The sequence below is a fragment of the Cygnus atratus genome, chromosome 17 (assembly GCF_013377495.2).
Source record: "Cygnus atratus isolate AKBS03 ecotype Queensland, Australia chromosome 17, CAtr_DNAZoo_HiC_assembly, whole genome shotgun sequence".
In the NCBI taxonomy this organism is placed as follows: Eukaryota; Metazoa; Chordata; class Aves; order Anseriformes; family Anatidae; genus Cygnus; species Cygnus atratus.
In genome coordinates this window covers 7,499,126-7,513,476 of record NC_066378.1, presented here as the reverse complement: position 1 = coordinate 7,513,476, position 14,351 = coordinate 7,499,126, and the positions used below count along the sequence as shown (strand labels likewise).

General features: G+C 40.0%; 1 protein-coding gene and 1 long non-coding RNA gene across 4 annotated transcripts in view; both read right to left on the bottom strand.

Moving 5' to 3' along the window:
* Positions 1 to 11,607, bottom strand: part of LOC118253028 (uncharacterized) — a 42,085-nt gene extending 30,478 nt beyond the window's left edge. Inside the window, exon 1 of the long non-coding RNA XR_004780313.2 lies at positions 11,443 to 11,607. This is a non-coding gene — a long non-coding RNA (uncharacterized LOC118253028). The remainder of the gene's footprint in view (positions 1 to 11,442) is intronic.
* The window catches only part of ZDHHC8 (zinc finger DHHC-type palmitoyltransferase 8), a 118,111-nt gene that overhangs the window by 90,243 nt on the left and 13,517 nt on the right, over positions 1 to 14,351 (bottom strand). The window lies entirely within an intron of this gene.

Here is a 14,351-nt window from a genome sequence, read left to right as displayed (position 1 = left end):
GGGAACAACTGCCTGCAAGAAGGGAGCCTTTACAGCAATGGAGACCAATGCTCCCTTGATCATGAAGCAGACAGACTTTAAATGCAGTAAAATCAACACAATTCCACTACTTAGCCTCAAAGCAGTTGCACTGCTGCAGCCCCTCTACGTTTTGATTTTGATTTCTTAATTTTCCTCCGCTTGTAACAAAAATAGCCTTTTAAATATGCCAAATGTGCATAGCAAACATATTTGGCTTCTACATTTCATTTTATAAACAACGAATGAGGAAACGGGACTGATCTGCAACAAATGGCAAGACAGTCTGTGTTAGCATGCTCTCTCTCCTGGGCAAATTTTGTGGGGAAAGGCCTTTAGAGATGTAAGGGCTTGGTAAGGGATACTCAGCATAGTGTTAGATTTTTTGACAACAGCAATAAATTAAATGAGCAATCTCCCCATCAACAGAATGTTAAAACAGTTATTCATCAAAGCTGCCAGCTCCTTTAAATTACACAGGAAGTCCTGCATCACAACTCAGCTTTGTGCAACACCATCATTCTCTCCTCATTTGTCTTTTACAAACACAGTACGATCAAGCTGATCACATGCTGTTAGATGTTGTTCAGTTGAGGCAGAGATCTAGAAGGTTTTCTTCAGGAAGATTCAACTTCTTGCTGCCCATCTACCCTGCACTCTTCTGCAATCTCAGCATTGACTCATCACCAAAATGGGATGAAGCCCAGAGTAAAAGGTAAGAGGAAAAAAAATCCTTCATGGGTGGCTGCATGACCACACAACTGACATAAGCATCTCTTCACAAGCCAGCTTTAAACAGGATTTTACATCCTTTCCTGCTTATACAGGAAATACGCACCTCCAGCTGGTTAGAATTAACCAATTTCCCTAGCTAGAACCAAGGGAAATCATTTCAGTAGCCTGGCTGCATTCACAATAAAAAGCTGGCATGTCATAACATGGTTCATCCCTTACACTGTTCTAAAAAGGTATTTCCTCCTAACTTAATTACTTGGAAGTGTCTCCAAGTCCAGCTCCATCCAGAAAGCCGGAATTTAAAAATACCTCGGATACAAGTCTGGTCATTCATCCGCCACAGTTCTGGTGCTCCACAAAGTACAACAGCTTTTATTATCATTTCTGATTAAGTTGGAGGCTTCTTTTAACAGCAGGCAGAGAAGTGTTGTACAGGGAGCTGACGTTCAAGACCTAGTTAACATAGTTATTGAGCAGAAATACACACGCACTCCATTTATTCTTACCCTTCAATGTTTCTCTGTGCCATGAACAGCCTCCCAGAAAAAGTAAAATATTTCCACTTCCAGAGCTCCACAGTTTCCCTTCTGGATTTACCACAAAGAACTTCACACAATAAAAAGCCTTTCTATATGCCAGAGGAAGAGAAATGTGAGCCTTCCCTTCAGCCATTCTACGCGAGATTTTATAACAATTCACAACCATACAAACCAAGATAATTACTTTAAAACACTGAGGTATGCTGTTACTCAGTGGAAAAAGCTATGCAATCCTTTGTATATTCAATACAAGCTCAATGATTATTCCAGGCCGTGGAATTTTTATGCTACACATTCCTGGAATGAGTTTGTTTTAGAAGCAGAAAGTTGCCATTTTTTTTTCCTCTAGAAAAGGGATGTTTCCTTTAGCTGAAGCACTTCATGATTGCAATAAAACACTCCAGGGCGTGGTGACAAACTGTCTAATAATCACCACACCTACAAATGAATGAAGTCAGTGTGTCCCAGCACAGATGAGGTGTGGCCAGATTGGACAACACCATCACATCCTGTTGTGAGTTATTACTTAAAAAAAAAAAAAAAAAAAAAAGGGTCAGGGAGGTTTAATCAGTGCTGAACTTTAAAACAGCTCTACATGTACAGTGCACAACATTGAAAGTCAAGGAAGCAGACAAAAAAAAACAAAACTCATCTGCATGCTTGTATTTGCTTGAGGATGTAAAAAGTTTCTCAGAAAATCCTTTCCTAAATGTGCAATATGGAGATTTTTTTCTCCTTTCCTCTCCTTCCACTGTCAAAAAAGATTAGAATAACTTTCCTTTGATGAGTACAAACTGGGCTTTTACACTGCACCACATAAATTATGTTGGAAGGAAGAGAGCAAGCAATAAACATGAGAAACTACCATAAATCCTCTTGAAGTGAAGGCAATGCTTAGTTTAGCTCATTTTGGTCTTGAAGATGATCACGACACTGACCAAATCTAGTTTGGCTGTTTTTGTTGAAGCAAAACCAGGTTTTACGGTTGTGCTGTTTGCATTAAATTTATATTAAGACTGAGCTCCAGACATGCAGGAGACTATTTGGAAAATCCCATGTCTACCTGAAAGGAGGCATCACTTCTTAAAGAAAAGTGTATTCTGAAAGTTTTCTTTCCAAGAAAACAAACGCAAATTTCGGTACCTTCAAAGTTGTCCCATCATGGAATTATCCTTCTCTGACTGTACGTCTAGCTTAAAGACTTAAAAATCAAAATTTGAACTCTTTACCATTATTTATAGAGAGAAAAGAAACAGGAGTCCTACAAGACCAAGCATGATTTAAAACTCATGACTGTTTCACAACAGATATTCTTAGTCTAAATGTTCTTTTTCAATATCATAACAATTTTCATATGTTTACACTCAAGTCAGTGTAATAGTGTCAATTTTAAATGCTGACTTTGAGGGGTTGCTTAGAGCTGTAATTATCTTTCAAAATAAATGATCCAAACATTTTCTTCTGTCCTTTGGGAAATTAAGACTTCAAGCACATGGCTTGTTTTTCATGCAACTAGGAGACTTGGAGGCGACAGCCATCAATCCAGACAAATTCAGTTCTCTTAATGCAAACCAACAAACATTAGGATATACAGAAGTCTGAATATCAAACAATTTGATCTTTTGGCATCCAAATTTCTTTCTTGCAACAGAATATAGACATTTTGATTATACTATTCTAGACTGGAATAGCGACCACTTTTCCAGCAGCATGTCCTCCTGTTATACTCTTGTCCACCCTTCCCACTGCTGCCACCAATGCCCATTCAGTTCCCACAGATACCTAAGTTGTTTTCAAAAAAGCCAAATTTCATCAGAATTTTTTTTCTTAAGCTCATTTAGCCTTCTGATACACATTACATTTAAAAAAAAAACTTTCAGGAGTTATTTATAAAACACGGGGTATTATATTTAGGTAAGAATTTTAACTTTACTTTTATCTCAAAGCCTGAGACAAATACAGTTCAGCTATATATATATATATATACACACACACACATATATATATATACATACACTTTTTTTTTAAACTAATCCTTAGTTAAAAATACTAGAGGAAAAAAAATCTCAAATCCATGACTTTTAAGATACAATATCCTCCTTGCCATATTGTGCCACAAAAGCATGGTGATTACATCCTCCCCTCTTCCATCAAGGACTGATTTATTTAGTTGATGAATAGCTTTGCATGCAAGAATTTGAAATCTCAGTTATTTCTGTCACAAATAGTTGCTATGCTTGTAATTATTTCAAAGGAATAATAATTACTTTCATCCAATCTATTTGAAGATATAAATAAAATAGATCAATTTTTGAACTCAAATCCATAAAAACAAAACTTATAAAGTCAGAAAGTACTACAAAAGAGTCAAACTTGTAAAATATTAAACATTCATGGAGAATGCAAGAAGGCCTAAGGTTCTGTTCTTAAAATATAAGACTGTTAAATTTATGATATTGCTTACTGCTTAATACATTGTATGATCCCTTTTTTGGAAGTGAGAGATGGAACTGTCCAAGTTAGTCTTGCAGAAATGTGACCACAACAAACTGAAACCCATAATTCTATTTGTAAAAATAGGCTGTGTACTGAGCTTAATAGACTTTACTGTAATTCCTGGGGAAGCAAGCATTTTTCCTAATATTTCTGCATGCAGTAACATCAGTCATTTGCACTAAGACCAGCTGTAATGATTTGGAAAATAAAGCGAAAAATGCACTGAAACAACTCAAATCCATCCAAGGCAACCCAAGCTGCTTAATAACCTGTTTTTCCACATTGGATTTTTTGCCTTCCTCAAACTAATAATTGGCAAAGAAAAAAACTGTAAGAAGTACAGCCTCAAGCTCAGGGATTATTTTTGCAACATGACACTGAAAGTTCATAGTTGTCATCATATTTTTAAAATATATTAAAGTGACAACCCTGGCACAAAGGCAACTGCTTAGAAAATTGGCTTGCCACAATAAAACCATCCATAATTCTTTGAAGTCACTTGCACATAACAGGAAGGCCAAATTTAATCTCTTTATTTTCTGTATCCCCTATAGGGTTGCTGCTACTTTAAGCACTGATGATGCTTGCTGAGCAGGTAGCTGTTAAGTATTTCTTTTCATTGTACCCAGACAACGCATGGCCTCAGGCCATATTTGTTGCATGCTATGCACATTCTGTACTCAATATAGAATTGTTCTCCTTCTGGGATGTGCTGTTATAATTAACTTCATACGAACGCTTCACTAACATTAGCATTTATCATTATGACACCCTTAGGAGTTGTTATAATCCCTCCATCTTAGTCTGATTTTGCAGACAGGAACCCAAAAGGTCGGGTGCCCCTTAGAACCGGACTTTTCAGACACCTTGGCGTTTTGCAGTCAGTGGAAGCCGCCACGCAAACATAACGTGAAGCTGACAGTGCTCAGAGCTGAAAGTCCCACATACATAGTACATCACTCTCCAAAAAAACAGGAGTGCACTCACTACAAGTTGAACTGAAAACAGCTTTCCCAGCTCTTTTCTGGCTCTTTGTTTTCCCCCTGCCATGCTCCCTAATTGCCCACGACAGAAGCTCTGAGAAGAGCCACTGAACACAGACCTGTTGCTCTCTGCAGAGATGTAAGAACTTGGACAGGTTTAGGAAAAAGACAAAAAAGGCCTAGCACAAAAGCCAACCTGCTGTCCCATTTTGAGTCCCTGGTTTACTCTCTCTGAACTTGAAGTTTCCCATAGGCAAAATATTTTTCCTTAATGTCATCCTGCTTTTGCCTAACCACACAAAATGCCTCAGCATGAAGCAGATTTCTTGACCCAAATGGCTAGTTTCACAGAATTAAAAACTAAGCTCTTATAATGGAAATGTTGTGGATAATTATGACTAAGGTAGATTGTCACTGCAACCTGTAATTTAAACCACAAAATAGTGACTTAGTGCACAAGGGAGGCTCAGGGCATAGCTACACAAAAACTTGATGCCAGCACCAGCGGTAACTGCAGAGCGAGCAGTCCAGCCCTCTTTGCCACTGGCTACCTAGCACACTGGACCAGGGAAACACATCTAGATGAAAACCAATACCACCTTGCCACAGGAAGGCTAGTGCTGGCACAAGAAAGCAACAAAGGGCCACAACAGGGTAAAACATATGCTACCTTTCCCAGAGGCTGCACTAGGTAAGCCAGGTTCTGCCAATCATTAAATAATGTCCTACAACCATTGCGGTTTTGAGTAATTTCAGTCCTTGCTTCCATCTTCAACACGCTCAGGTTGGTATCTATTTCACTGCTTGAAGTCTTGCTTGGCCGCGTTTTTCCTCCCGTTGATGTAATATCCAAAGTTGGCCAGAAAAGATTAGAATAATCTGTATTTTGTGTGTTCAATTTCCCTACTTTTGGAAGCTTTTCACACAGAAGCAAAGAAAGAAAGTTTAAGAGACAGGAAAGACTGACTGATGGAGCTCGAGAAGCCTCTGGAAGTACTTGCTTTTAACAGGACTACCTTATGACTTATTCCAACAGTCGAAAGCTGGGCAGCTTTCTACCTCTAATGTACATCTCAGTGTCAACATAGAAAGCTCCAGTTTGGACAGTTGATCTGCACTGCTTTGACTGAACAAAGTAAATAGAGAAGCTAAAAAAAAAAAAAAAGACTTCAAATCATACCTTGGAGCTCCTGGCTCGCAGGCTTCTCATGAGTTACAAATGTCAACACAGAAGCTTTCCCCCACTGAAAGTATTTTAAAAGTAGAACATAGAACTAACAGTGGCTTCCCATAGCTTTAATCATCTGATTTGCAGACAAGCTTGATCCTCGAAGGGAAGAACGAACAGCAGAAAATTCGAGTGTCACTTCATGCCACTGTTCTTTTCTGAGCCCCAGCTAGACCCCTGTATTCTGACCCCATGCCTGTGTGCCAGTCCCATGCACTGCAGTTTTAGTGCCTGCCAATGAAGCTGCTTCGTAGGGCACGACGGCAATTGAAGTCCTACCCAAACTGGTGAGTAAAGAGAAAATGTTTTATGAAAATTGCAAGTTCTTTATTTTAATTAAAAACATGCAGATCAATAGTCACTCTTCTGTGTATACATGGCATCTGCGTAATTAAACCACCGGGTTCTTTTCTTTACACAGCAATCAGTTCAAACCACTTTCATTGATTAACCCCCAAGCATCCTGGCTCTTAAGACTTCAGTATACCACAGAAGCACTGAGCAAGTAAGGCAGTATACATGGGAGAAGAAAAGCCACATGTTTTCCATCCATGGACAACGATTATTTAATTTGCAGTCCCAATTGTTTTCCAAGCAAGGCCCTGCTGATATAACTGTGGGCCATAATACTTTCAGAGTTTGTTTGTGTTTTTTTTTTTTCCCCTCCAAAGTAATGCTCGGCGCAAGAGCTTATCAAGGCCAAGTACTTACTCCCTCTCACCACAAAGCAGATACAAGAACAGACAAACATCCAGCCAAGCAAATCACATTTTTTGCTAAGAAAGTAACTTTGTGAGGGTGTGCATTTTCAAATTTTGTAACAATGGTATAAAAGTCATGCAGCGTACACTGGTGATTGAAGTGGCTGCAAGTTTCAACACAGCAGCCCCCAGTCCTGGTCTCCATCTGTACTAGCACCCACTTAAGAAGATTAGTGGCTCATGCATCCAGAGGAATCAGACTGGTAATCACTGTAGTACAGTTTATCACTTGACAAATGTTCTTTGTTGTACTATATATGCAAGGAAATGGGCCAAATACTCAAAAAAATTAAATTGTTCTCTACACATTTGCTGCCCAGCAACAGTCCAGGTATGAGAAGCAACATGTTGAAACTAGATCTCTTCTGTGGGTTAAATGCCATGGCCAATTCTGGTCTTTGCTTTATTTGTTTATTCAAGACTTCGTAATTCTTTCAAGGATGACAGAAAAACACATAAATTCCACATTTCAATTATTCCTTTGCACTACCTTAAATCACTAAAATTGTTTATACAGAAAAAGAACTGAAGTCAGCAACAGATGCAAGACAGTCACGTAATTTTTCTAATGTACTTTAAAATAGCTAGTGTGAGATAGGCTTTTTATATAGTTTGGCACATTCATAAAACGTTTAAGCATTAGGAACTGAATATTGATTACTATCTTCTTTGGGACCTCTGACACACTCCACCTGTCTCTAGTCACTCTGGATCATATTCCCCCCAGAAACAAAACAGAATGCAACAGGATAGGCTCTCTCTCTTGCTGACGAAGGACTTCAAAGAAAGGTCTCTCTGGCATCATTCCTGGGAAGCCAAATCCCCCTGACAGCCCCTGAGCCCCTTTCTCAAATTGCCAACGCAAATAAAGACCAAGAACAGTGACCAGAGCATTCAAATCCACCTTCTCTTGCTCCACCTCCCTTCTGTGCAGGTTTCCACTACAGGCCAGCAAAAACAACTTACGTGAAGAATAGCCCCAGCCACATGGTGGTTCTATTAAAGGCATTCAGTGCACGCTCAAGCAAGGACACATCCCCCCAGAATAAAACCACTTAATCTTCTTGTTAACAAAGAACTGAAACATTCTTCGAAAGCAAAAGATGAATTTGCTCCAGCAGGATTTTTATGCTTTGTTAACAAGTTTTTCAATGAGCCAACTATACTAAATATATCCAATTTGGGCTTCAGATATTCAATATATTCCTGGCAGCCACTTTCCTATCTATTCAAAGAGCTACTACTCCAGCAGATATTAGTTCCAGTTGTAATTCAAAAGAAGTACTTCCTCAGAACACTGTCATGGTACTGATAATAGTGTTTTCAAAAGCTGTAAAATCATTTAAAATGCCTATATTCTGTTTAAATTGAGAAGGATTTAGCTACTACTCACATTAAGCAGATCCGGCCAAAACACTGACGGAAAAGTTATTCTATACCCCAAATCAATTCTCTTCTCCAGTGAGCTTTAAGAGTTCAACACTAATATTAACTTTTTGTCTGCATAGGATTTAAAAGTGAACACGAGATTTTTAGAGGCACACTGTAAAACATTGCCACTCAGTCCTTCCAGTGTGCACTGAAGCAAACTTCTCCATGCTCTGCCTACACAAGATGCACCAACAGCAAACTACTAATTACAATAAGGTTTCTGCCGTGGTTTTTCAGATTTGGGAGTGTAAGGGAAGAGAATGCCAACTTTTTATTATAATCCAATTTCAGGAAGAAAGAGCTGACAAGTCCAATGGTCTGAAGCCTGGAGAGAAGGAGAGTGATCTCTGACCCCTTGCAACACAAGAATAACTGGAGCAAGGGGATGTTCAAAAGGGCAGGGAGAGCAAATGCCACAGACTGGCTTTTTAAACCATTTGGGAACCAACTGTGATTCAAGCAGCAGGTTTGAACCAAACAACTCCAATGTTGCACTATAATCTGCTCGGCATAGTTTTTGTGTTTCAAAACAAACTTCTATTTTATTTTAGGCTTGAATATTATTCTCCCTGATATAGAAAATATTTCTATCAAAAAATGACATTTCCAAGACTGTCTTCCACTGAAGTAAGTAATCATGCACCAGGCAAAATGCACTTCCTCTTGGAGAAGAAGTGGGAAGAATAAGAGATTAAAACCACCGCATTTAAAGTGGCAAGAAAATCTGTCAGGATGCTGATGAGCAGCTCACTCTCACCTCACTTAAATTTGCTCCAGGCAGAGCTGTAACTCCAGTCCAACGGAAATAACACTATTTTCATATACCTGGGTTTCTTGCATCTAAAACGTTAACCAGATTTCAAAGTTGACCTGGAATTAGTAATTCACAGGTAGACTGCAAAAGTAAAATGGTTCTCATGAAGTCATCAAGCTTAACTACAGATGACCTAATATAACTAGTGACGTTCACAACACAGACCGGGTGTTGATAAATCTGAGTGCTGCAGAAGTAAATGAACACTGCAGTAACTAGGATCATTCTGTATCATATGCTTAGGAACAATTGCTGCTCAAGCTCTTAGCTTAGGTGGTATTAAATAAGCAGCTCCTCATGGCATTAACTGTTAGCACAATCCAGTGTCTGACACAAATACATATTTAGACAGCATCAGCTTTTTCTATCCAGCTATGAGGCAGTGGAATCTTAGAGAGGAGCCTCAGCTCATTAGACTGTGCTATAAACATACTTCCAGCAGTCTGGATACTGTACCAAAATAAACAGAAGCATTAAAAACAGTTCTCCTGTATTTTTAAAGGGACCCAGGAAGGACACTCAACTGGGTTTGCAGCCAATGTGTTTCTTCTAATTATACAAGCAGGCGATCTGTGAACTTATCTATATTAAGATGAAACAACATATTTCAGGAGCAGATGAACAAATGTCTCTCCTGGATAGGCATCCTGCGTCCTTGTGTAACACTGCCCCAACCCCCACTGCAATCACTGCTCATGCTTTTTATGACTTCTTCTTTTCTGTATTGCTTCTGTATGTATATATACACCGAAACCTCTGCATCCTCCTTCACAATACTACCCCTGAAGAAAATCACCTTCCAGTTTCCCTTCATGTCCCCCCAGCAGGCAAACAAAGGAAAAAACACCCAGCTGAACAGTTTTCTGACCAGGATGCCAAACTTGGAGATCTGTTCAGATGTAACTGCTGATTTCACATGAAAGCCACTCCCTCAATAGGGCAATAATTAATGGTTTATTTCCTGTGCTCAGACACCAAATTTCTTTTATCACCTTAAAGATTTCAGTGCCTTTACTGAACTTGATAGAAATGGGTAATGGATTTACAAGTTCAAAATGGAAGAAATGTACAGAACTAACAACATAAAACCTCATTTCTTTAGAAACCAAGCTAAAAAACAAAACGACAACAACAACAAAAAGGCATTCAGCAAAAATCCAGAATGCCATAGCAGACTTTCCCTAGTTTCCCGAATTATACAGTATTTGTGAAGAAGTAGGTACTTTCAGGAGGAATTCGTGTACACAGGGTGGATCTGGCTACGTGCACTAGCCATGTTTAAAAATGTACCAGTGAGTGAAGGTAAACGTTAAGGGGCTTGGGAATAATAGAACTATATACTTACCTCAGCATACCTTCTCCACTGAAAAACAGCTGAAAAATTACCATTCAAGAGATGTTCAGAACAAGCCTCGAAACTCCTTTCTGTCTAACGCTTGGTCTTTCTTGCTATCACAGTGAGCTTGCCAGAAGCAAGGATAAGCTGTTTTACAACAAGAATTCAGTCCGTGCCTACATGTAGACCATAGGTTTTATAGCCAAGTTTGCCTACTAATACCTACCACTGCCCAGGGCACTCAGATCAAATGGCTCTGAACAGTCCCACCAGATCTCTCAGTATCCAGAGATTAAAAAAAAAAAAAAAAAAGCAAAAACAACATGCTCACATATCTGTACCAGGAACACAGAAATCATTTATAATCATGTCACCAGAAACATAAGCCAAAGGGGAAATGGTTAAAATACTATGGTTTGGCATTATCTCTACAGTAGGAGGAAAAAAGCTGGCAGACCAGGCCAAGTACTAGAAAATGGACACATGCCACCTCCATTCTGGCAGGGTGAAACGCATTGCTGTCACACCTACAGAGTTTAGCACATAACAGTGTCATCTCTTGACAGGTGTAGTATGAGCAAAGGCTATTATGATGGAGTGCTTCAGGGTAGGAAAAAAAATAAAACTATGAACTAGGCTGAAGCTTTAGTATTTCTGCTCTGGAAACTCAATTTTTCATAGAGCTTTTGAGCTAGTCACTTTTACTGACATTAAAAAAATCACTCCTTCTCCTTGTCCATTCCTCTATACTCTCCACTCCAGCAGCAGGTTAGGGCTACCAACGTTACCTAAATGCACCCACAGAAAATGAGTTGTCTCACATTTTGTCCCTCACGGAATATATTGTATGCAGCCCTCTATTGTAAACACTGCCCTTAATCCCAGAGAGGGGAGAGAGATTCTCTGGAAAGTTTGTTCAGAGGACCTCAGCCTTGTACCAATACCCAGCACTCAACAGGCAATTAAAAAGAAAAGAGCAAGTCTTCCATGAAGTTGGCAAGAATGATGGGGCTTTTAAACAGTTAAGTCAGAATAAATGCAGTTGAGATTTGAGGTTAAAAAGCAATGCCTGCAGCCAGCCCTCATGGAAGGGCTACTTACAGCTGGTGCAGCAGCAGCCATACCACCAGTGAGCTTGTCTTCACCACAGCTTTCAGATGCACGAGAACAGACATACAGTTAACTTGTGCTTGAACAAAACACCCAGCTTGGACCCCGACAACTCCCAGACCATGACAGAGCAGCTACTCAGGAATCCATAAAAATGGAAGATCCTTGAGTCACATCTGAAGAAGTCACATTTACATGACTCATAGAATCACAGTGGAAATTCTGAGGAATTTCATAAATCTGTGAGCCATCACCACACACTCACATTAGACAATTACCCTGAAGAGAGTGTTTGGTTAAGAGCTACTAAAAAAAAAAAAGGAAGTTAATTTGCAGAAAGAATTAACAAAATCTGTTTTCTTCCCAACTTGTATGACTGACCTTGGTGGTACAGCTGGGGGTGATGAAGGTCAAAAGGGCTTTTTTTGTTCTTGTCATTACCACTGCTCTGTCACAGTCTCTCCTCCTGCATCTAAAGATCCATATGAACATAGAACTGTATTACCTACCATTAACTTCACATACCTAATGCTCTTCTCCAGGAAGGTCTTAACCATATTCTGTATGATAGAACATTTACGTAGAAAGTATTCTGTGGGGGCCTGGGCTTATGTGGAGAGGCACTGTTAGTGAGGGGCTGCAGGCGCCTCAGTGAGGTGAGGCAGGGGTGGCCCTGCACCAGAACCAGCCGGTTCCAGCCACCCCACCGCAGGGCACAGCCGAGCCCCTCAGCCACGCTAGTGGTAACCCAGGGAAAACACGTTGAAAAAAAGGGCAGAACAGTGCAGATCAGTAAGACGTGAGGTAAAAAGTGTGAGAAACAGCCCTGCAAGCACCAAGGTGAGAGAAGGAGGGGGAAGGAAGTGCTGCAGGCACCGGAGCAGAGATTCCCCTGCAGCCATGGAAAGGACCATGGTGGAGCAGGTATTTCCTCACAGCCTGCTGCAGCAGATATCCACACTGCAGCCCGTGGAAGACCCCATGCCAAGGCAAGTGGGTATTTCCTGAAGAAACTGCGAGCTGTGGAGAGAAGCTCGCACAGGAGCCAGTTTTCCTGACAGGAACTGCAGCACAGGGAGAGCCCCTCGAGGAGCCAGGGAAGGCGTGAGGAGGAAGAAGAGACAAGAGAGGAACTGTTATGGTCTGACTGCAGCCCCCTATTCCCCTTCCCCTTGTGCCACTCAAGTGGGCAGGAGGAGGTAAGAAGGGTTGGGAACGAAGGAACTGAGCGTGAAAAAAAAGAGGTGATTAAGGGGAAAGGTGTTTTAGTTTTTGTCTTTGCTTCTCACCATCCAAATCTATTTTAATTAGAAATAAATTAATTTTCCCAAAGTCAAATCTGCTTTGCCTGTGTTGGTAATTGATCTCCCTGTCTTTAGCTCAGCCCACAAGCTTTTCATTTTATGTTCTGCCCTTCTTCAGTTGAGGAGGGGGAGCGAGAGCATGGCTTGGACGGGAATCTGCCCAACCTGTGCTATGCAGTACCAGGTCCTGACACTGAAAGCTTGCCTTATACTGACAGCCCCAGCACCTGGCACAATCTACCTGCCAAGAACATATCCAAAATCTGAGGCCATAATCTGGTAACTCTATAGGAAGCATTACCATGTTCAGTGTAAGCAAAGGCACAGTTAAAACTGCTGTCATCGCCAGCTCTGATGTTTCAAAGCTTTCATCTTGACATTCACTTCCCTTGCCGTGCAATATTTGAGGTCTGGATGGAGTAGTAATAGGTTTCACACAAAGCACTGAGGAAGCAGCAGTTAAAAAGCTTGAAAAACAAAGAGGGTAGAGATGCTTTCACCAAAAGTTAGCCAGTCAGATTTCATTAATCCTGCTGTACTCACAGGACCTACAAAGGACTACAGACTATTGTATTTCCTTACATAGTCGTTGCCAATCACCTGCTTAAGTTTGAGATGCTGCACAAAAAGCAGTCTTAGAGATAAAAGCAGTTAATAGTGGGGGAGGGGGGTAGCAAACAATTCCATTTGTTGGCTTTAAATTCTTTAAGATACTAGATTTTAAAAGAATTCAGGAAAAATGGAGATTGAGTTTAGAAGAAAAAAAACAAAAGCAAAATTTGGAATTTGTTTTGAAAACTATTTACAGTATTTTAAAGTGTTGTTGACCATAAAATGAACAAAAGTGACAAAAAATATTGCTGTATTTAAGTGCCATGTTCCTGTGATAATATGGAACAGCATCATCTGCTGCAATAAAATGTTTTAGCTGATCATTTCTTGTCTTGTTTGGCACTCCGCTGACACACTTTTTAAAGCGTTAATTAAAAAAAGAATCAAGTCAACACTACAAATTGGACAGACTTGTACCCTACAAACAGTCTCTTCTGACCACTAATTTGTAGAGCTGGGGCTCAGCCAATTTCCAATGAATCTGTGGAGAGTTTCCAGCAAACTGTCATCACAGCAGGATGCACTTCTTGATAGGGTGATCATACATGGCATGTGGAGTGATGCAGAACTGTCACTAAACAAGTCTGTTTTATTGTGCCTGAATCTGTCTTTAAGGCTCATCCAGAAATGGAGATTGGCAGTTTATTTCCAGATACTCATTTACAATGTAATGCACCTAAAACCCTGTAGTATCCACATGTAAGCAAGCTTTTTGGATAATTGCAGAAGGATGACAAGGAACTCCAGACTAGCCATAGCTGTGGTACACAAATAGTTTTAATGGTTTTTATATTTCGCAAATAAAGTAGGCCACGATGGAAGAGAACTCGACATGCAGTATTTTGCCCTTAGGGATTCCTAATTTTTTTCTTGCTATTTTCTTTATTTTGAAATAAAGAATTTTAGATTTCAAATATAGGACCATGATGTAAATGTGCCAAATACAGTAGCAGTCCTTAGTCCTGCGTTCATTTACTGATATGT